Source organism: Papilio polytes, unplaced genomic scaffold (assembly GCF_000836215.1).
Source record: "Papilio polytes unplaced genomic scaffold, Ppol_1.0 DF823691.1, whole genome shotgun sequence".
In the NCBI taxonomy this organism is placed as follows: Eukaryota; Metazoa; Arthropoda; class Insecta; order Lepidoptera; family Papilionidae; genus Papilio; species Papilio polytes.
Window position 1 is genome coordinate 2084128 of NW_013525513.1, and position 21874 is coordinate 2106001.

The 21874-nt window shown below is 32.8% G+C and overlaps 1 protein-coding gene across 3 annotated transcripts in view; it reads left to right on the forward strand.

The window, feature by feature from the left end:
• The window catches only part of LOC106104226 (rho GTPase-activating protein 7), a 200433-nt gene that overhangs the window by 132907 nt on the left and 45652 nt on the right, over positions 1-21874 (forward strand). The window lies entirely within an intron of this gene.

A 21874-nucleotide genomic window follows, 5' to 3' on the forward strand; every position in this document is an offset into this window, starting at 1 on the left:
ACTAAAAAGGGGAAATAGTTGATTTCAAAACAAATTTATATGATAGTTTTTTGAATGTTTTACGAAATTTATTGCTTTACTTATTGACACTGATCGATTTTTATTACAGTGTTTAATAAACTACTAACTTTTTAAATCTTCCTAAACGTTAGTACAACTCCATAAAAATATTACGTCACTACCCCGACATTAAAATACTCAGATTCACTGAGCAAAATCCTCGATCAAACAAATCCAATAGAATTCTAATTAATAGTTGAGAAGGGATAAAAAATCTATTACTAACTTAATCTACAATTTGAAAGCGATCCAGTTAAAAATACATTATAACAGGAATTGATCAGGGCTTCATCTAACTGGGATTACAAAGGTTTACGAGAGGGAATTGTTATGAAAGCTTTTGCATACCAAATAGTAATGGATCAGTACGAATTTACATGTAAACGACATACTAGTTAAGTTGTAATTACTTAAGGATTAAAGTTATTAAAGCTAGGCATGAATAACTTGATGAATACGAATAGGATGTTTTGCTAATCCATTTGAAGAAGGGTCTATGTTGTGTAGTTTAGATTCAAAACCAAATCAAAGGAAACGTTGACATAAAGATTGAAGAATATATTTTGAACATGATCCATTTCTTAATGAGTAGTTAATGACAATACTTATAATTAATAGCGATAGGGAATAGAATTAACTAGTCAACAACTAGCGCGTACCATCCTTTGCCCTCATCTTAACATTGGTCTAGGTAGGATCGTGGTCAAGCGCTGGCTTATAAATGGCTGGCTGTTACCGTGCGACTTCTTATTTAAAAACGAATTATTCAAATATATACTGTAATTGCTGACGTCTCAGGCAACAAAGAAGTGTGTGTTTACGCTTTATTATAATAGTATAAATATAAATAAAAAAAAACAAGGAACGTATCAAAAACTACTTTTAGTTGAATAGCTTACATGTTTTGTTATAAAGAGTAAACAATTGAACAATCAATTCTATCCCTTTCGTCTCGTCTCATTGTCGTTATCAAACTTCTTTTGTTTTTAATTTTATTTTCAGTTTTGTTTGTAATCGAATGATCCAATGAACAACAAAAAGTAACACGTAATTATAAGATCTTGTTAAATCTTAACGAGCCGTGTGAATGTATTCTTATTAAATTAATCTCTACATCGATATTCGTTCGTGTTAAACAATAATTATTGAGTGTGAGAGTATCGAATGCTTCTGTAATTGACACCGTCCGGTTTAATATAAGGTGCAATGAAAAATCCAAAACGGATTGATCAAAGTACACAAGATGTAATCTGTTATCGTTTATGGGTTTTCAAGGCAATATAATTTTAGTACCTTAATAATAGTCCCTACTGTGAACACAATTGTTCTTAGCGGAACGATCGGGCATTTTTTGTTCTCCATATAATGAAATAGAGCTCCTGCTCTTTATCTATACTATAAATTGCAGGATACCAAATTATTTCTTCTCACTTAGTCTTCTATCTGTAATTTTCACTGTTCGTTAATGTCTTATTCTTCTCCCTTCCTGACATTCTATTGGTAAATTTCTTTCAACCTTTTATATTAGTTTTTACAAAGCTATTGCTATAATTTGCAGTAAATGGAAAAGGATCAAGGGCTGAATTTAACTGCTCTTTGATTATTAACTCAATAAAATTATATATTGTAAGCATTGCCCTCATCATCTTACCGGTTCGTTGCGATTATGTTAACTCTTTATTAGGATATCTCGAAACCATCTACGAGTACAACAATGTTGCTTAAACTGTGCTTATAAAAACGTTGACCCTTTATGATAGGTGAACACTATAATACTTAAGTTTCTGCTCTTGGATTTTAATTGCAATGGAGTAAAAAGTAACAGACTCTAGAGTGGTTAAATATTTTGCTTTTAGAACGCTAAGGATTAGCCGGACTATTTGTATTATAATTGTTATCATTGGCCACCAACAAAGATAAATTAAAAATGTAATAAAAAAGTATAGTATGATTTTAGTAAAACAAAAGAGTGCAAGATGTAACGTAAAGAAAGTAACAACGTAAAAAATATGAGCTCTGTAATAAATTGTATATTTTGTATTAAAGTTTTGATAAAGAAGTCATATAAACAAGATGGTACTAGTTTACATTTATTCATAGTCCTTCGAGACGGATTTGGTATATAACTGAAGAAATCTTGAAAGTGCAAAGTTTCCTTTTACAAGAAAAAAAAAAAGTAAATCTTCTGTGTTTGTCGTTAAAAAAGTTGATAATATTATGAATAAATTACACGAAGATATTTCAATTTATTCAGAAAGATAAATTTACATGTCCTTGGCAGTCTTCGATGGTATTGTCCAGTCCATCACGGTTATTTAAACATCTGGTCTCACTGTAATTCTCTGGGACAATTCAAATAGTTTTTTATCAGTCTGTTTTTGCAAAGAATCGATTTTATCGTCCTTGTTTGCGAGTCATATGTAAATTTTGCTAGTACTTATTCGAGACCATCCAAATATACCTCATCTGTATTCCGAATATGTTTTTCGTATTTTTTTTTTTGACACACGGATGGAAGGGTATGCAGCCAGTTTTGGAATGGCGAAATGTTGCACCTGCTTCGATAAAACAATGACAATAAACGTGACGATAGTTTTAAAACTGTCCAACAGTTTATTTAATCGACGTTTAAAAAAGTTGACAATCAATTCAAGAGTGAATAATTTTTTTATGCGTAGGGCTGTCCATTTACGATGTCGTTATCGATTTGTTATTTTTTGTTTGCTCAAATTAATTAATATTTTTTTTTCATTGTGCTTGATAGCACTGCCTAATATATAGTTTTTTAATTTCAATTTGTTGAAGTCTTTTAGATCCTCTAGCAATCACATCCCAGTTGGATCATTGAAGGAATTTCACCTAATTTCCTGAAAGGCCGGCAACGCATCTGTCATCAGCGTCGTTGACCACCTCTATGTTACTGCCGCTCGTTTGTCCCCTTCTCTTTTTTTAAAAAAATTAACCAAGAAACATTTACGTACCATGTAAATCTGCACTTTTAAACATTAAAATATAAGCACGTGAAACATGAAGTACTTCCGCATGCACCTGATTCGATCAATTATCACGCATTCCATCGTAAACGTACTAACCCAAATAAGATGAACAATAAAAATAAAATTAAACACTATCTTAAAGGAAAGCATAAGTGAGAGCGATTGCAGATAACTCAGTTTTAACCCGCATTGGTCGTTTCTAGGGTTGTCAATCCTCATTTCTGAAGGTATTTCTTTATTTGTTTATATCCGCCTATTATCATTGTTGGGAATCGATCATTCAAATCTAAAATTGACATAAATCTGGTTAGTGGAGTGCAAATAGTGATTTGCAGGAAAATTAATTTATTTGAAAAAGATTTATATGTTAAATACTAAAAACATTACATAAAAATACTTTACTCTTCATACGAAAATAAAACTAATATTCTACATGGTGACAGCCCTAAAGAAAGAGTAATTACGCATCTCTGTAAAGCACATTAATTTGTCGGCGAAGTTTTTTGAACGCATATCTCGATTGGGCTGAATGCGATAACCAAAAAACTTCGACTCGCTTTTTGTTTCAGGCGATTATTCCCTATCGATAAGATGTTATTCGAACATCTTCGTACTAAATCAAAATTTTATTGCTGAAACTATTAAACGGTTAAAATATTTTCTCGCAAATTTACATTCATTCTTTACTTTTTATAAACAATTTTTTTATCTCGTCTTATGGCCGGTTTCCCAGATACATTTAAACATTTGTTGGAGTTTTTGGTTCGATAATTTCATGAAATGCATTTAATAAACTTAGTAACTTAGTTCTACCAAAAAGTAATTAATCATTGGGTAATCTTACTTCTTACTAATATTTTTAATGCGAAAGTTTAGATGGATGGATGTTTGTTAGAGTTTATAGCCTAAACGGCTGAGGGAATCTCGATGAAATTTGACACAGTAGAAGGTCTGGAGAAATGTGACATAGATCTGGAAGAACACGTAGGCTACTTGCTTTTTTATTATTTCCACGCAGATGGAGTCGCGGGCGAAAGCTAGTGATATAATAAATGGCAACTTCAGTTCACCATTAGAGACATTTAAAAAAAACAAAAGAAGTTCAAAAAAACATTACTCTTTAATAAATCAAATTAAATTAACATTTTATTTTTATTGGTCGATAAAAAACTATGGAATACCCAATCTATAGATTCATTGGAAATGGAAAATTTGTAGGTTTCAAGGAAGGAAAACTTACCTTGGGTTTTTCTGTGGTCGTAGGTAGACTTGTGAACTCTCTAATATATTCATACAACTTTTGCTTTCATTATAATTTTCCTCTCTTTTTATCGTCTTGGTTCTTTGAACTTCGTAAAATTATAATTTGTAAATCGCTTCGAAACTCTTTTTAAAATATAAACGGTTCCATCCAACTTTTTAAATGTATTCTATTAACCGTCTTAAACTTTATAATTAGAATTAAAAGTATACGAAACAGTGCCGTTAATTTAATATTTATAATTAAAACTAGCTGTAGCCCGTGACTCTGTCTGAGCGGAACTAAATCTTTTGGTCAAAGTCGCATTTTGCAAGCTTACCCATAATAATGTTTCAATATTCACGATTTCTCATAATTTTGCGCCGGGCGCTAGAGGCACAGCTAAAAGTGTATTAGAAATACTGCCTTACTTTTTACGGTAAGGCTCTCATGTCTTTTTTGTCTTTATAATAATCAAATTAGAAATTTCTCATGACTCATGAACTTCACAAAGCCTACAACAAATGTTTCAATATTCAGTTTAATACTCGCTAGCTCAATGAAAGTGAAACCCATTAACATAGAAGAATAAACAAGGGGTTGTAAATTGAATGTTGTATTAAAATATTGAATAGACAAACGGACAATAGGATCGCATCCGTTGGTGGGTTTCACAAAGCGTAGACAACAATATACCATTATGTACCTTGATCTGACGAACGGATGGTTTTTTTAACGTTTAACCTATGCCCTTGACATCGAAAAGAAAAAGTTTTATGGGGGTTTCTTTTTACTTTTAAAAAATATATCCCGACTTTAGCAATTCTCTCCATTACACCATCCGAATATTACAATCCAAGTAACTTTTACATGGATAGTTTTTTTACATCATAAGGTGGCAAGCGACAACCTGAATCCACCAAAATGGAGAAGCGACCGCTGCCCATAGACATCCATAATTGCAGATGCATTGCCTACCCTTATTGGCGGAGGGGGAGACGGACAGAAAGAGGATATTTTTCCCTTCCTATGCTACTCCTATACCGTCAAATCCACTCTCCCTACCATCCTAACTTTATAACAAACGGATGGCAAGGTAAAGGGACTAAAATTAGGCTAGTGATGATGACCACAGAAAACACGTTTTTTTTTCAGATTCTGTTAAATATTGTATCATCCAAGAATGAATGAAACCAGCAATAAAACTTATTTTAATAATAATTTCTAAAAGTGTCGATTATTTATTCTAAATAGCTTTAATAATAATGCCGCCTCCATATTTTTGAACATCTGCATCCAAAAGGGTTACTAAATACCCTCTGAGCAAACAATGGTTGTAACCCGTCTTTTTTCTATAAAAAGATAATATCAACGTAATTGGATAGGGGCATAATTGTTAAAACGGATTAAAATCCGGAGCACCTTTGTCAGGGAAGACTAAAAAAGTTGTTTTATTGCGCCTTCGGTGAACACATCACATGGGATTCGATTTCACGTGCACGCGATTTTGAACCTTAAGACATCGAGATAGTACCATCTATTGTATATTGTGTACTATAAATTGTTTTCATTTGCAGGTAAGTTCGCGGTAAGCGCGTAAATGTTCTTAAAGACTTATTATGTGTAAGTTTTTTTTTCATTAATTTATTTGTCTTTTACATTATCCTTTACCTATGGGTTTTTCGATATATCAAGTTACAGTAACTGTTTTAATAAAACTACAAAGCTAATTTCGATCTTCCACAAAATCTACCAACGATGTTTCCTTTATTTTTGTTTTAAATTTGACGTTAAGTTATACGTTTCACATAAAATTATCAACTATTTGGTATGTTTCTGATATATGAAATAATGTAAAATAGTAATTTATATCTGGTAACTAATGCAATCGAGTTAACACCATACTAATTTTATAAACATAAAAGGTTTGTATTTTTGTACTAGCTGTTCCCGTGCGACTTCATCCGCATAAAATTATGAAAATTTCATTTTATTGTTTACATGTGTCAAATGATCAATTGCAAATTTCAAAATGATATGACGATAACAAACCATGGCAACCTTGCTTCCTTGATGTTGGCAGCAACTTATGGTCTCTTTCCCAGATTAGGATTTTTATCCAAAACATTTACTTCCGAAGTTTAATGTCGTGAAAATGTATAGCCTAAAGCGTGAGGTAAGTGTAGGGCTTTTTATTCAAAAAAGAATTTTTCAAAAATATGCTGTAATTGCTGACATCTTAGGCAACTAAGAAGTGTGTGTTTACGCTTTGTTATAATAGTATAGATGTATTGAAATAACTCAAAAACTACAGTGCCAATTTGAAAAATTCTTTCACCATTAGAAAGCTAAGTTATCAGTTAGTAACATAGGGTATATTTTTTAAATCACGCGGGCGAAGTCGCGAGCAACAGTTAGTATAGAATAAACCCATCAAAGCTTTTAATCTGAATGTGAAATGTACAAACCTATTAATCAGAAAGATTGATCGTTTATATAAAATACTGTATTACCCGTCACACCTCGTTCACACGTTCAGATATTATAATAAGGTGTGGAAAGATCTAATCATTGCCACAAACAAGCTATTAAAGCTGTAATACTTGATACATCACCGGAATCCCATTAACTATTGCCTAACGACGAGATTTGTAGTAACATTGCCTTAATATACATACAAACAAAATGTTTAATCTTAGTTTGGATGGATAGATGGATGTTTGTTAGAGTTTGTAGCTTAAACGACTGAACGGTTCGAGATGAAATTTGACATAGACGGAGAGGGCAGTCTGAAAGGACACATAGGCTAGTTATTTTTGATATTTTCTAATTCACACGGACGGATTCGCGGTCGAAAGCTAATTGTTTATAATGACTAGCTTTCGCCCGATCCGGGTGGAATAAGAAAAACAAAAGCGTGTAGCCTATATGTTCTTCCAGATTATTCCATCTATACCAAATTTCATAAAGATCCGTTCAGCAGTTGAGGCTTCAAACTCTAACAAACATCCATCTATCTAAACTTTAGCATTTACAATATTGGTAAGAAGTAAGATAAGGTTTCTTGTTATTAAAAAATGAAACACTAGTTACTTAGAAAATGTATCTATCCAATTATTTATTTCTATATTTTTATTCTAAATACAACTCGGTGTTGAATATTATTTATCGAATACGAAGAACACCGAAGCTAATCCGCTTGAAATAAATTTCCGAATTAAAAATAATATGAAGTCGCTATACCATAAACTATTTTAATGTTGTTACACAAAATTATACAACCACATCTTCAGATATATTTTACTTAGTGAATTATATGGTATTTAGAAAAAGACAAGTAACAATAACAGATTACTTTGCCGACAAATAACCATTCATACTGTAGCTACTGATATTTTTAATGGGTCTCCATTTTAAGCCCCTATAAAAAGTTACCTTCTAAATCACACTTCTACTTATGCTGGTATACAAGCCGATGGTAAATGTTGACGAGAAACGGACGAATTTAAATCTATAAAAAAAATTAAACAAAACTAAATTTTTTTTGGATAAACTCAAAAAGTACTTATTGCAATTAAAAATTAATACGATTTTTTTTCGGACAATCTTACAACATAAGAGACTGTCCTGTATTTATTATTTTTTACACCACATGTAACGCGGAAATAAAATTGTCAATAACAAGCATCGCTTTATTTTTGTAAAACACGCTGTATAAAATTTTATAACAAACATAACTTACTAACTTAACTCATCGTCATAAGTCACCAGGCATCAAGAAATCATGCTGTATAATATATGTAGAGCTTTAAACCACGGAGTCCGACCCTATGTCCACGCACCTCGTAAGAGGATTACCCTAATAAATTTATAAGTGCCGCTCAAATCCTTTGGAATGTACGCGGCTACGCTATTTGCTATTGACTGAATTCTTTGGAGTAGATTAAATTGTGCTGTCATATGGACTTTACTTTTATTTTAAACTAGCTGTTCCCGTGCGGATTCATCCGCATGACTTTATGAAATTTTATTTTAATGTTTACATTTGTCAAATTAGCAATTCCAAAGACATTGATGAAAGAAAATGATATGATGACAAACCATGCCAATCTTACTTCCTTGATGTTGGCAGTTTGACCCACCCTTTCCCACATTGGGGTTTTTATCCAATTTATTTACCCTATAAGTTTAATAGCGTTATAATATATAGCCAAAAGCGTGATGTAAGTGTAGGGCTTTTTATAAAAGAAAGAATCATTCAAAAATATTCTGTGATTGCTGACATCTTACGCCACAATGTAGTGTGTGTTTATTATATTAGTATAGACTATGAAATCAAATATGTTATCATGAAAGCCAAGTTATGTTTATATTATTTGCAATCAGATACTTAGTATTCTAATTTTGTTAAAACAATTCTAGAAATTTTGTGTCGTTGGTTTCCAAATGAATGACAATTCCATTATTTCAAAGCTCTTGCAAACTTAACAGCGAACGTCATAATATGAATACAGTTTATAGTTTTAAACTAAATTAAGCAGCACAAGCAATGTGAACAATCATAATTCAAAAGCAAATCAATAGCGAAGAAGCGATGTCAATTAGATGTCTACCACAATAGATGATAAATTGCGGCGATGACATTCGCATGCCCTCTTGTTACGGCTGCAGCTGGAACTAATTGTTGCTTCTGTCTTCCCGGTTATTAAGAAACGGGATCACAAACATAATACAATACGGTTAATCGCGTAAAGCGGGGCGAAGACTACAAGCTATATTTTTTATCACCCTTTCCATCTATGTGTGAATCTAGATGAAAGCATGAATGGTTTATTTCGTCTCTGAATATTCTGAGTTGGCTACCTATTGAACTATTTTAATAGCACTTTAATGAATGATTTAAAAGAAAATGATGTCTTACGTAACATTCAAATATCGAACAACACTGTTTTTTGTTTTGAGATGTTAAATTAGAATTAAGCAGAGTTAAGCTTCGCAAAAGCTCTAATAACTGAAAGGGACGTGCTTTAAAACTCCGCAAATTGAATTTTCCATACTCCTGGGAACATAAAGCGTGCATTGAATAATGCAATACGTGCCAATGACGTGAAAAACTGCTGTTAATTATCGATCTATTCCGCAGCTATTCATTGAAGCCTTTTCATTAACTGCTTCCTGGTAGCTGCGTGTTTTTTGCAGAAGTCTAAATAACATTTAATTATAATAAAACTGAGAGTTCACAATGTTTTAAATATTAACTAAAAGCAATGGAGAGACTCAAGGTTTAAGGAATACTTTTGTTACCTGCAGGTCCTGGTTTTGAATCCCGCCATTGTACCTAATGTGTTATTAGATTTTCGAAAATCCATTTTTCCCCGACGTTCTTACGGTGAAGGATAACATCGAAATGCAACTTTCACATATCTCCACACGTGGTTAACTATGACGTCACGCTTAACTTGGGGTAGGCTCCGAGCTGCTAACTGGGTACGTATAGCTGATGATGATAGTGAATTAAAGTATCTAGAACTAACCAATGGATACTAAGATCGAAGATAAAATGTTTTTATTTGATGCTTGATTAAAATTTTATTTGATAACATCGCCATTTTCCTGCTAGAATTGTGGACAAACATTTTTTTTTGTCATAATAAAAAGGAGTAATAAAGAAAATTGAAGCAACATTTATAAACAAGCTGCGGACTTCTATTAAGATAGGGTCATGTTTTTTTACTTGCAGATTCCTATCGTTAAATAAAAGATCCAACAGTTTAACTTTAAAATTACACATTGTATATTTATAATTCGATTTGGAATAACATTCGCATTACTTTTTACGGCCGTCTGACATTTCGAATGAACGCAACTATTTATACAACGAATACCTTTATTGAAACGCTCCTTATATATTTTTTAAAAATATTCTGGATCTGTTTTCGTGTCTAGCTTTTTTAAAGACTATTCCATGTTGGGATCGACGGGTTTATCGTTTGCTATAAATTCCAATAAAAATAATATATAACCTCTTTTTCTTTTCCGAAATAGTTGTATTCGAGTAGTTGAATTCTTTTGTTTTTTAAACAGTTTACTGTTACAAGAGTTGTTACTTGTCTTTACCAAATGTAATTCTGGATACAAACAAAAAGTATTTTATTTCTTCGTATGAAGTGGAAATGTTTATGTATTTTTCATTCAAAGATTTAAAATTTTAAAGAACGCAACGGGAAATTCTCCATGTTTCTTTTTCGCATGTCCATTGAACAGTCTCGCTTTGGATTGTTTCTTTTTCGGGACGGGCTCTTGAATACGCGTCTCGTTTTACTGAAAGACGTGTATGGGAATTCAATGCAATTTATGAGTGAAAATATTTTCATTGTACCGTGGGCATATTCATTTGTTAAAATGACATTTTTTTTAAATAGTTGTCAATTTTAATATTACCTTAATTCATTAAATCTTAAAAAGAATTCACAGTCATCGAGATAGGACCTAGACCACAAGGCGCCTGATCTAACAAACCCAGCAGTTTAGACGAAAGAAAGATATTTTTTGTTATGTTAGAAACAAGAATCCTTTAAAGTAAATACAACTAAGTGTGATTGGAACTAAAAAAAGCAAAGAAAATAAACGGGTAAAATAATTTTGTCATTTCAGCTGCTGACGGCACTCAATTTTGGTTACTTTTTGCAGTACATCGTATCCGATTCAACTGTTTCGGTGCAGGGAATGCTCAATTCATCGAGTCCACTTTATTGTCCAGAAAATTTGAGCGATTCCCATTTAAGGGCCTCTCGTGGTTTAAAACCGTTATCAAAAACGTTTAAAGATTCCTTTTCCGGTATAAACACGAAAGGTATGTCATTTAAGAACTGTAAAAACTTTACAATTTGACCTATGTGTCTCGGTGGCATTAAAAGCAAATTTCTTTTATTTTAAATTACCTTAAGTTATGTCTTTCCTGTGAAACTTTTTGTACGGATGTTGATTATTGCATTAATAACCTATTAATTATTAAATCACTGTAACCATGTGTGGACGTGGTAAGAAATCTTTACTGCTCTTCTCAGCAGGCCGCAGTTGGAACATCCTGTATAAATTTGTTTTGAAAGCCAACCAATTAGCGGATTTTTTTTTACCGCTTATGTTAGAATCAAATTTCATGTTCTTACATCTCAAGACTGTTCATCAATGTATCAGCGTAGAGTTGGAAAGCTGCAATACAGTAGGTATTATTTAGCGTTGCATTAACTAAAGAATCTGCTATCTGAATACAGACAGCATTTCACACTCGTTATTTCTTTATCCACATTGAAGCAGGGAATTTAAACCTGGCGACGTAGCGACGGCATTGCGATTGACGGCAAAAAGATGTCGGCATCAAGTTTTGACTCTGTCGAAACCCGTTCGCGACATGTCCACTAGTTTTTTCTTGACAATTAAACGCAATAGCAATACGTCTCATCTCGGCACGACAATGGCTCGTAATTGGGTATGCCCGTTATCGAAAGACGCCTTTAAAACCTCTCTGATGGCATGTGAAAGAACTGAAAGAAAAAACATAAAATTTATTGAAGAAATTATCTTCAAATTATGGTAACAGTATTTAACTCAGTTGAATAAATATAAATTGTTTTACACAAGGAATTAAATGACATATGCAAGAAAGTAGGACTACATATATATGGACTTTTTTTGGACATTATTAACATAACGAGAAACTTCCTCTGTCATCTGAAGACTTTCCTTGGTCAAAAGTATGCAAAAAATGGTCATATGGACATAAGACAGCTGGAAATAATTCATTACCAAAAGCGGAACACTAGTCCTAAGTCCTGTAATGGACTGAAGCAGACTATTAAGTTCCTTCAAAAAGTACGGGAAAATTTAAATAAGTAACATTAAAAAAAGACGGATGTTCTAACTTGTCATGTTACAGGGGGCGTTACATGACTCTCCATTGTGAATCACAGATCAGAAACCTATATCATAACAACGATATTTCGAAAGCTCACACTAGTAAGCTTCGTTCGCGAAAGCACTACCACGCTAGCGATTGTAATTGGCGAAAGTTTACGCGCATTTGAATACAATGCGGCACGCATACGTTATGAATAAAACATGCGGTACCATTGCGTTTTTTATGCAATATTTTTTTAATTATACCGTTTTATTGTCGTGGGCGATTTTGATTTGTAACAAATTTGAATAACATCGCATCATTACCTTATTTGTAACATGTGTTGCAATTGGTATACACAAGGATCGAATTTAGGACCAAGGTACATTTTGTTTTATTTTATATACGACAGAATCAAAACTCAGTGAAGTAACTGTTCCAGGTAACTGTAGCTTTTTAATTATATTAGAGAAGATTATGTGTTAGGTATTTCTTACTAATCTTTTTAATAGCTGTTTTATTACTCGACGTTATTCATATCTATACTAAGATTTTATAGATGAATGATTAGTATTTTTGAACTAGCTTTCGCCCGCGACTTCGTCCGAATGGAATTAAAATTAATCTGTTCTTCCAGACTATCTGTTCAGCCGTTAAGGCTACAAACTCAAACAAACATTCATCCATCTAAACATTCACATTTATAATATTAGTTAGATTAATAAAAATAACTCAAAACTACTGAGCCGATTTGAAAAATTTTAACACCATTAAAAAGCTACGTTGTCAGTCTTTTTATAATTTTTTTTAATTTAACTCAGAAAAACTAGCGGGCAATATCTAGTAATGCATACTTTAAAATCCCTTTCTAACACTGTCTTAGAACTTATACGTTATGGCAATACTATTTGATACTAAGATACTATGTAAATCTTTAGAGAATTTATTTCCTCCACATTTGTTTACCTCATAACTTAGTACTTCTATTGACAGGAGCAGCGAGATGTCCAATAAACAACCGCGTCGCTACCGAGGTGGTCGAAGCGTTGAACAGTTATCAGACAAAAGTTGACAAATCGCCGGCAATGCTGACAAATTGAGGACACTGCATTTGTCAGCGCCCCATTGTTTGATGCAAAGTAGTTTTTGTTAATCGCTACCATTGGTTTCTACATAAATTAATTATTGTTTTTCATAATTAAATATTTGCGTAATTGAGACTTGAAGCTTGAACTATAAAGTTACACAGAAATTTGGAATGTTAAAAGTCTCTTAATAGTTTTAAATAATTTTACCAAACAAGTAATATTTATTAATCATACTAATATTATAAATGCGAAAGTTTAGATGGATGGATGGATGGATGGATGGATGGATGGATGGATGGATGGATGGATGGATGGATGGATGGATGGATGGATGGATGGATGAATGGATGTTTGTTAGAGTTTGTAGCCTAAACGGCTGAACGGATTTCGATGAAATTTGGTACACACGTAGAGGATAGCCTGGAAGAACACATAGGCTACTCACTTTTGTTTGTTTAATTCCGCGCGGACGGAGTCGTGAGCGAAGGCTAGTATTTATTAATTGTAAATAAATATTAACTGGTTACCATTATTAAAATATCGAGATCAATATGTATTATTTTTCAGTAAAACACTTACGTTTAGACTTATTTTTTAATCTAATAGTTGTGTAAAGATAAAAAAATAGTTAAACGCCTATTTCACATGTTTTTACAAAGCGTAAATCAACAGTTAAACGGTGAGTTCTGTTCGAGTTTCCATCGAGTTGCAATAGTAGGAGCCATAGCGGTCCGTCGTACCATATCGATGGAACCCAGCAACATGGTATCCGTTAATGCATTTCCGTGAGAATATAACGCACAATTGTGAGAATCTTATTGTTTATTACTATTAATATAATTGTGATAATGCAGCAACACCATTACTATGACAGTGCCGTAATATCATTGGTAACGATCTGACGAGACCATAGAGTTAAGAACGTGAATTTATAATTTACAAAATTATTTATCCGTCACTAATGTTAAGAGTAGCAGTATGAAAATGTGTAAGCTTCTATTGCACGACATATCTGAGTTTTAAGCAAACTCACTGGCAAAAACAGTGAAAATTAATATCAATTCAAACTATGTAGATCAAGACGTCTATCAGCTTTACAAATAAACGCTTTCTAAAGTTAAACTTTGGAATAAACTGAGTATAAGCAAATATTAGTAAAAAATATATTGTATTTATGAATTCCGGTGGCCACGATACAGGCATTGCCTAGTGTGGCCATCACCAGATTTACTAGAATAACTTAAGATAACAACTATTTTTAACTTTCTGTTATGTATAATTTTAAGGTATTGTCAAAGTTATTTGTTTTGTATAATCTTTTTGGTTTAATAACGTTTTTTTTTTTTTTTCATTTTGTTTATATTCAGTTTATTCCTAAGTTAAACTTTAAACCGCGTTTATAAGGCTGTGTAAGATTTTAAAAACTTCGTAAGTTAGTAAAGTTAAGCTAAGTGAAGCATAAGAATGTTCTCCCACGTGCATTGGTATCTGTTTTGAACAAACAACCTATTTGTGCGTTTAAGCGACATATAAATTTACAATCACAATTTGATGGATCACAGTACCTTATCAAGGTCCAGAGTAAACTAGCTATTGTGTTATATTAGGGCCATTACTTATCTTAATACAATTTTGTGTCCCATTTAAAATTCGGTCAACAGAGAAAAAGGAACTTTAATGCAGATCCAACGATGTCGTCTATTCATGACTAGCTGTTCTCATATGAAATTATAAAAAAATTATTGTTTACAATTGTCAAATTCTCAATTGCATGTCAAAACACAAATTACCGTACCATGGCAATTTTGCTTCCTTGATGTTGGCGGCTTGTACTGTATGGTCTCTTTCCCACATGAAATTTTTTTATCCCCTAAGTTTAATAACATGAAAATATATAGTCTAAAGCATGACGTAAGTGTAGGGCTTTCTATTAAAGAAAGATTTATTCAAAAATATGCTGTAACTGCCTACATCTTAGGAAACAAAACACACACTGTTTACGCTATATTAAAATAGTATATATGTGATTTTAAAACAGCGATTAGTTGACAATGTACAACAGTGAATACCGGTCGTAAATAAAAGTTTAGCACGGTATGTTATGAGATGATGATGATGGAGAACAGTGATAATACTTTGAAATGAACAAATGTTTAGGTAAAAGAAAGATCTGTAAAGTTTTGTGTTAAAACAATGAACGATACACGTTGTAAGCGTCTGATAAGGAAATATGAGAGCTGGTTGCCAAACATCGTAACAGAGGAATTTGTTAAACAAACAGAACTCTAAGATTCGCCTTCGCTTACGCGATCGTTTCGTAAGTGCGATTGCGTTAATATGCTAACAAAAACGTAACCTATCTAAGGTCCGATGATGACGGTACAAGGGACAAGGAAGTAGCGAGTATTACAAAGTACAACCATAAGTATTTAACCATAAAGATTTCTAACTAGAAGTAAAGTTTAATACAATAACTAACTAATAAACAAATTCAAATGTAAATAACTATAACAGCTAATTACATAGGACAGTTTCTTGATGACTCTGAACTTAATATTTTAGGCAACATCATGCATTATTTAGATTCATGTAAGAATTCTATATAAGAATTTATCCTATTAGAAAGTTTAATTGTATAATTCACTTGGAAAGTTTTTTATAATTTCGATGTAAGTAATGTAATAAATTTATTAAACTAGATTGATTAATTTATGTAAAACCTTGATTTAAACGTATAAATGTTCTAATTTAAAAACGCTCAAGCTTGTCATTTGCACCACACAATAACACGTGCAGCGTGAAGCGCGAGCAGTGATGTCACTCATCTCTGGATTGTTTGCCTACGTTTGTTAATGTTTGAACAATATTTGTGAGAGAATTAAAAAAATTATGTCGCCAGTGTCCTTAATTACACAGGACTTTTCTATTTATCTTACGGTACTTTGAAATATGTGGAAACAAACGAAATGAGGAATATCAACTAAAATTTAAAAAGAGCTTGCCTGATAGTGAAGATAATCATTAATTATTAGTGCAAAATCTAATTACTGCCATCTCCTAAGCGTCAATAGCATAGCTGATAGCAATATATTACCGATTACGTAGTCGAGAGTTTGATTTCCGCCATTTGACTATTGTCTAAACTACATTATAGCGTCTAGATCATTAAAGATTTGTTAAATCAGCTACCTGATATTGCAAAGAGTAAAAAAGCAACTTAACATATAGTGTGATTCGTTTCTAGTGTGTATTGATTGTTTGTATTTGAAACAAATTGCGTATTTTTTTTATAATATAAGGTGGCAAACGAGCAAGCGGCCACATGAATCCACCGAAATGGAGAGCGACCGCCGCCCATAGACATCCGCAGTTGCAGATGCGTTGCCTACCATTAATCGACGGAGGAGGAGACGCACATTTCTCCTCCCTATAAGTCTCCTCCACCGTCAAATCCAATTTTCCTTCCCATCCTTTCTTCTCAAGCAAAGGGTGGAAAGGGAAAGGGACTAAAATCAGGCCTCCGGCACCACAATAATCAGATGAAACGCGGAATTGCTTCACTTCACGCCTGTTTTCTGTGTGGTCGTTGTACTGCACCGATGTTAAACGGGCTCTACCACTGTTAAAAAATGTATATTACTCAAAGTGTGTTACTCAAAGGGATTGTTATACACAGTACAGATGAATCAAGATCGTACTGTTAATTCACAAACATTGACATAACTAATTTGCAATTTCCCTTGACATAAATCCGTTGATTTGCCTTTCGGTATTCAATTACGTGTGGGACTAGGTTCGAAGCTATTTACCCACGATTGAGCTCATCTGAACACACCCACGTTCATCCGCATGATGAAGTTTGCACGCTTTATGATCTTAGTGAACTGTTGTACGCGAAATAATTATCTATTTGAGTGGAACCATCTGTAAAGAACGTAACGTAACCTAATTTTTTCTGTTCTGTTTAGAAGAATCAACAAAATATGCTCTTTATAAATGATGTTTCTTGCTGTAACCAGTAAAAATCTTGATGTTTTATTTTATCGATCTTCAACTCTTTTAAGTTTATCTTAAAATATGTGCGAAAAGTTAGAAAGGAATAAAAGGGTCCCAACTCTAGTTTGACTTTGTTTTCAAACTAAAACCTAATTGCCGTCTATTCAATCTTCAATTCTACGTAAAGGAAAAAATGACCAAACTTATTTTCAATTTAAGCGATCAAATTTCCTCTTAATTGGATCATACTGAATGTTTTAGACTGAAATATTTTTAAAAATATTAAAACACTAGTTTTCGCTCGCGACTCCGTCCGCGTGGAATTAATAAAAAGAAAAGTGAGTACCCCATGTGTTCTTCCAGACTATCCTCAACATTTGTACCAAATTTCATCGAAATCCGATCAGCCGTTTAGGCTACAAACTCTAACAAACATTCATCCATCCATATAGATAGATAGATATCTAAACTTTCACATTTATGATATTAGTATGATTACATATAAATAATTTATTGGAACGATTCTTTTTAATTGAATCAATTTAAAAACTTTACTTTAGAACGAAGACATTGTAACAAGATGTATTATTTAGTAAATTCTCGTACTTTTATCTGTTTCTGTTTTACAAGAATTATTTTACAATAGTCCTATGAGTTTATAGACAGGCACGTAGCGGATGCTAATTATGTTTAACAGTTGTTCCACAGGTCGTTGAGTATGGCCTTTTAACACAGCGCCCGGTCGCCGCATCGCGATATCATCTAAGCTACCCTACACACTAGGAGTAGTCATGTATTATTTCAGTTATATTACAAACTAGCTTTCGCCCGCGACTCCGTCCGCGTGCGATTAAAAAAAAACAAAAGTAGCCTATATGTTCTTCCAGACTGTCCTCTACATCTATACCAAATTTCATCGAAATCCGTTCAGCCGTTTAGGCTACAAACTCTAACAAACATCCATCCATCTATCCATCCATTCATCTAAACTTTCACATTTATAATATTAGTATGTTTAGTATGATAATACCTGAAAAATGGATGTTTGTTATACGTTAATCTGAAGGCATTTACTTTTTATTTCTTAACGTTGAAATTAATTTGGCTTTGAAATACTACCATGGTGGCCTTTGAATTTGGAATCGATCATTTTCTTTCGTATTTTTTTTAACATTTATAGACCAACTAAAAACTTTTTTATTTTTATTTATAAACCAGCGCTTTGACCACAATCCCGTCTACACCAAAGTGAAGATGTGGTCCTAGGATGGTATACTCTAGTTCAGTAAGTACCAATTGACACTACTCTTGAAGGCACCCAGCTTATAACTGAACTGGAACACTGGTATTTTTTAATGTAATACGATGTCTTAGGAAATAAACTGATAATATATTATTGATACATAGATCAGTAACTAGTTATCTAATTTCAAAAAATGGTTTCGTATTACCTTAAATAATTTTTTGTTGCTTTTATTAAGACATCCATTGTGAAAACACCTTTATTAATTAAAATGGACGGACACGTAGCGCGAAACTGACTGTTCATAAATTAATTAAACGTGAAATCTCCATTTAAGTTGGTCTTTGAATTACATTAACTTTTTTCAGAAACAGAATCTAATCTTTAAAAAATCTTTAAAACAAATGGTTTTAGATATTTTTTCGACAACGTAGACGATACAAATATCATGTAAATAACAGAATTACATTAAACTTTTATAACTTGTTAATAAAAAAAAGCTTTTCATATTGTTTTTAAACAAAAGAAAGCGGGAAATATCCGTATTCGAATGCTACTGAAGATAATAAACCTTTCAGACTTACTGCAAACTTTGGAGGTTAGAGAATTTTTAAACTGATTGGGTGATGATTAGAGAGACATCATAATCACTATCAATGCCACCGATAGCTTCTGTTATTAGAAAAGAAAACGATTAGACACGGGTCAGTTTGAAATCGAACGTTAAACGAATACTGTACCATCGTTAAATTTCGAGATAAACACACAACCGCTTCCGCTAGTCGTCAACTTACCATAAATTTCCACGAGCTCTCCCAACCTTGTCGCTTTCATAAGCAATTTAAAATCGTATTTATGACGTTTCTGATAATAATCTGTGAATTAAAACTCACAAGTCACTAGAATTCACTTTAACTGAAGGGAACCACTTTCTTTATTGAAATTAACCTGCACCTGTTCAAATTGACAAGATTCAAGTAAACTACTGAACATTTAAAAGATAATTTACAAATATATAGCGCTATAAATGTATTTTAACATATGTCAAATGTCAATTAAATGTATCTACTTTCAATTTTGTGATAAGGTATGAATTTATTGCTATAATTAAGAATTTCAGTGAGGAATTTTATTACTTTCAATTTTATATTGATGGTTAGCTTTCGCCCTCGATTCCGTTCGCGTGGAATTAAAAAAAAATGAGTAGTCTATATGTTCTTCCAAACTAGTCTTTACATATATATCATATTTCATCGAAATCCGTTCAACCGTTTAGGCTACAAACTCTAACAAACATCCATCCATCTAAACTTTCGCGTTTATAATTTTAATATTAGTATGATAACTACGTTGTACCAAAGATATGTGGATTTTATTTTATTTTAATTTCCAAATATAAAAAATACACTCACTAGACCAATCATTAAGGATAGTTCTCCAACGTCCCTTATCGAAAAGGAAATAAAATGGTTACTTCTTAGTGGCCTGGTTTGTCTCTTAACTGAAACAAAACAGCATCATTACAACCAAAAAAAATCTAACTATATCTAGGGCACATCTGATATGAAATCGAAATTCAAACAGCTGATACCACGATCTTTGCTACTTGACTACAATACGGAGAAATTTAAACGCATCATAAAATCAAGATCCTCGCGAGTCGGACAATGTCGTAAAAATGTCGCGATGGCTTGCTTTACGATCGAGTCAACGGATTATGGATTGAATTTGTATGGGAACCACTTTTACTGTCTAAGTTCTACATAGAAAAGGCAGAATTGATTATTATAACAGACTGTATTTGAATACCTGTATATTTTACGAAGCTTTTAGTATTTTCTTCCACTACTTTCTGTACAGATCTTACTAATATTATAAATGCGAAAGTTTAGATGGATTTTTGTAAGAGTTTGTAGCCTAAACTGCTGAACTGATCTCGATTAAATTTGGCGTAGATGTAAGGGGTAAGTCTGGAAGAACACATAGGCTGCTCACTTTTGTTTTTTATTTAATCCACGCGGACGGAATCGCGGGCGAAAGATAGAAAGAAAGAAATGTAGTTTGCGAAACATAATATTTAATGTCATTTCTCTTCTTAAAACAAATGAAGTACAACTGTGTATTACAAATATATTTAAACGTCCTAATACTGGGAAAAACCTGTCCGTTTTGAAATTGAATTCCTGTATCACTGTCAACAGTCTCTCATGTCTGCATGTCAGAGTCCGACCCTGGCAACATACGGGGTCAGGAAAGCCCCGCCTGATCGTTTTGAATAGCACCAACATTTCCTGCCCACCCACAGCGTGTTTCGCCTTTTCAGTCTGCCATTATGCGGTAGCAGACGCAGGTTTTACTGCTTTTAAAAGCGGTTACGCCTTTAAATGGTTATTAAATTCGATAATGTAATCAATGCAGTGCTTAATATTGAAAATATTTGTATTAATAGCAACTAAAGGATATTAAAAGTATAACTGAATACTGTTATAAAATAACATTATAAAGAAAGTGTCGTAAAAGTGGAAATAACAAACATTTTCGATTATGTTGTCAATTTTATTGATTCAGAAGAAACTTTAAAGTTTTATAAAACATTTTAAATCTATATATAATCTAACTATACTGTTATAATAAATTGCAACATATTTTTGAATTTAAAGAGCGTCGGTGGCTCAGTGGTTTGAATACTTGACTTGTAATCTACAGGTCTTGGGTTCGAATCCCGCCGTGTAAGTTTTTCGAATTTTCATATGTACATAATTTACCCGACGTTCTTACGGTGAAGGAAAACATCGTGATGCAACCTGCACATATCGGCGAAGAAATTCAAAGCTATGTGTGAAGTCAACCAACCCGCACTTGGCCAGCGTGGTTGACTATGGCCTAGTCACCCCTTAATAGGGTAGGCTCCGAGCCCCTCGGTGGGGACGTATAGTGAGCTGGTGATGATGATGATGATGATATTTTTGAATAATCCTTTTTTTTTAATAAAAAAAAGCCCTACACTTACGTCTCGCTTTAGGCTATATATTTTCACACCAATAAACTTTGGGGGTAAATACTTTGGATAAAATCCCTAATGTGAGAAAGAGACCATAAGTTGCTGCCAACATCAAAGAAGGAAGATTGGCAAGGTTTGTCATGTCATTTTGACATTTGCAATCGATAATTTGACAAATGTAAACAGTAAAATTTTCATAGTTTTATGCGGATGAAGCCGCACGGGAACAGCTAGTTACATAGTTGAAGAATAAAATATCTGATACTATATTTATTGCAGTTGTTTTTTTACTTTTAAAATAGTTAAAGGCAAACTTCTAAAAGAACTTGTTGTTGCTTTAAGCAGTTAACCGC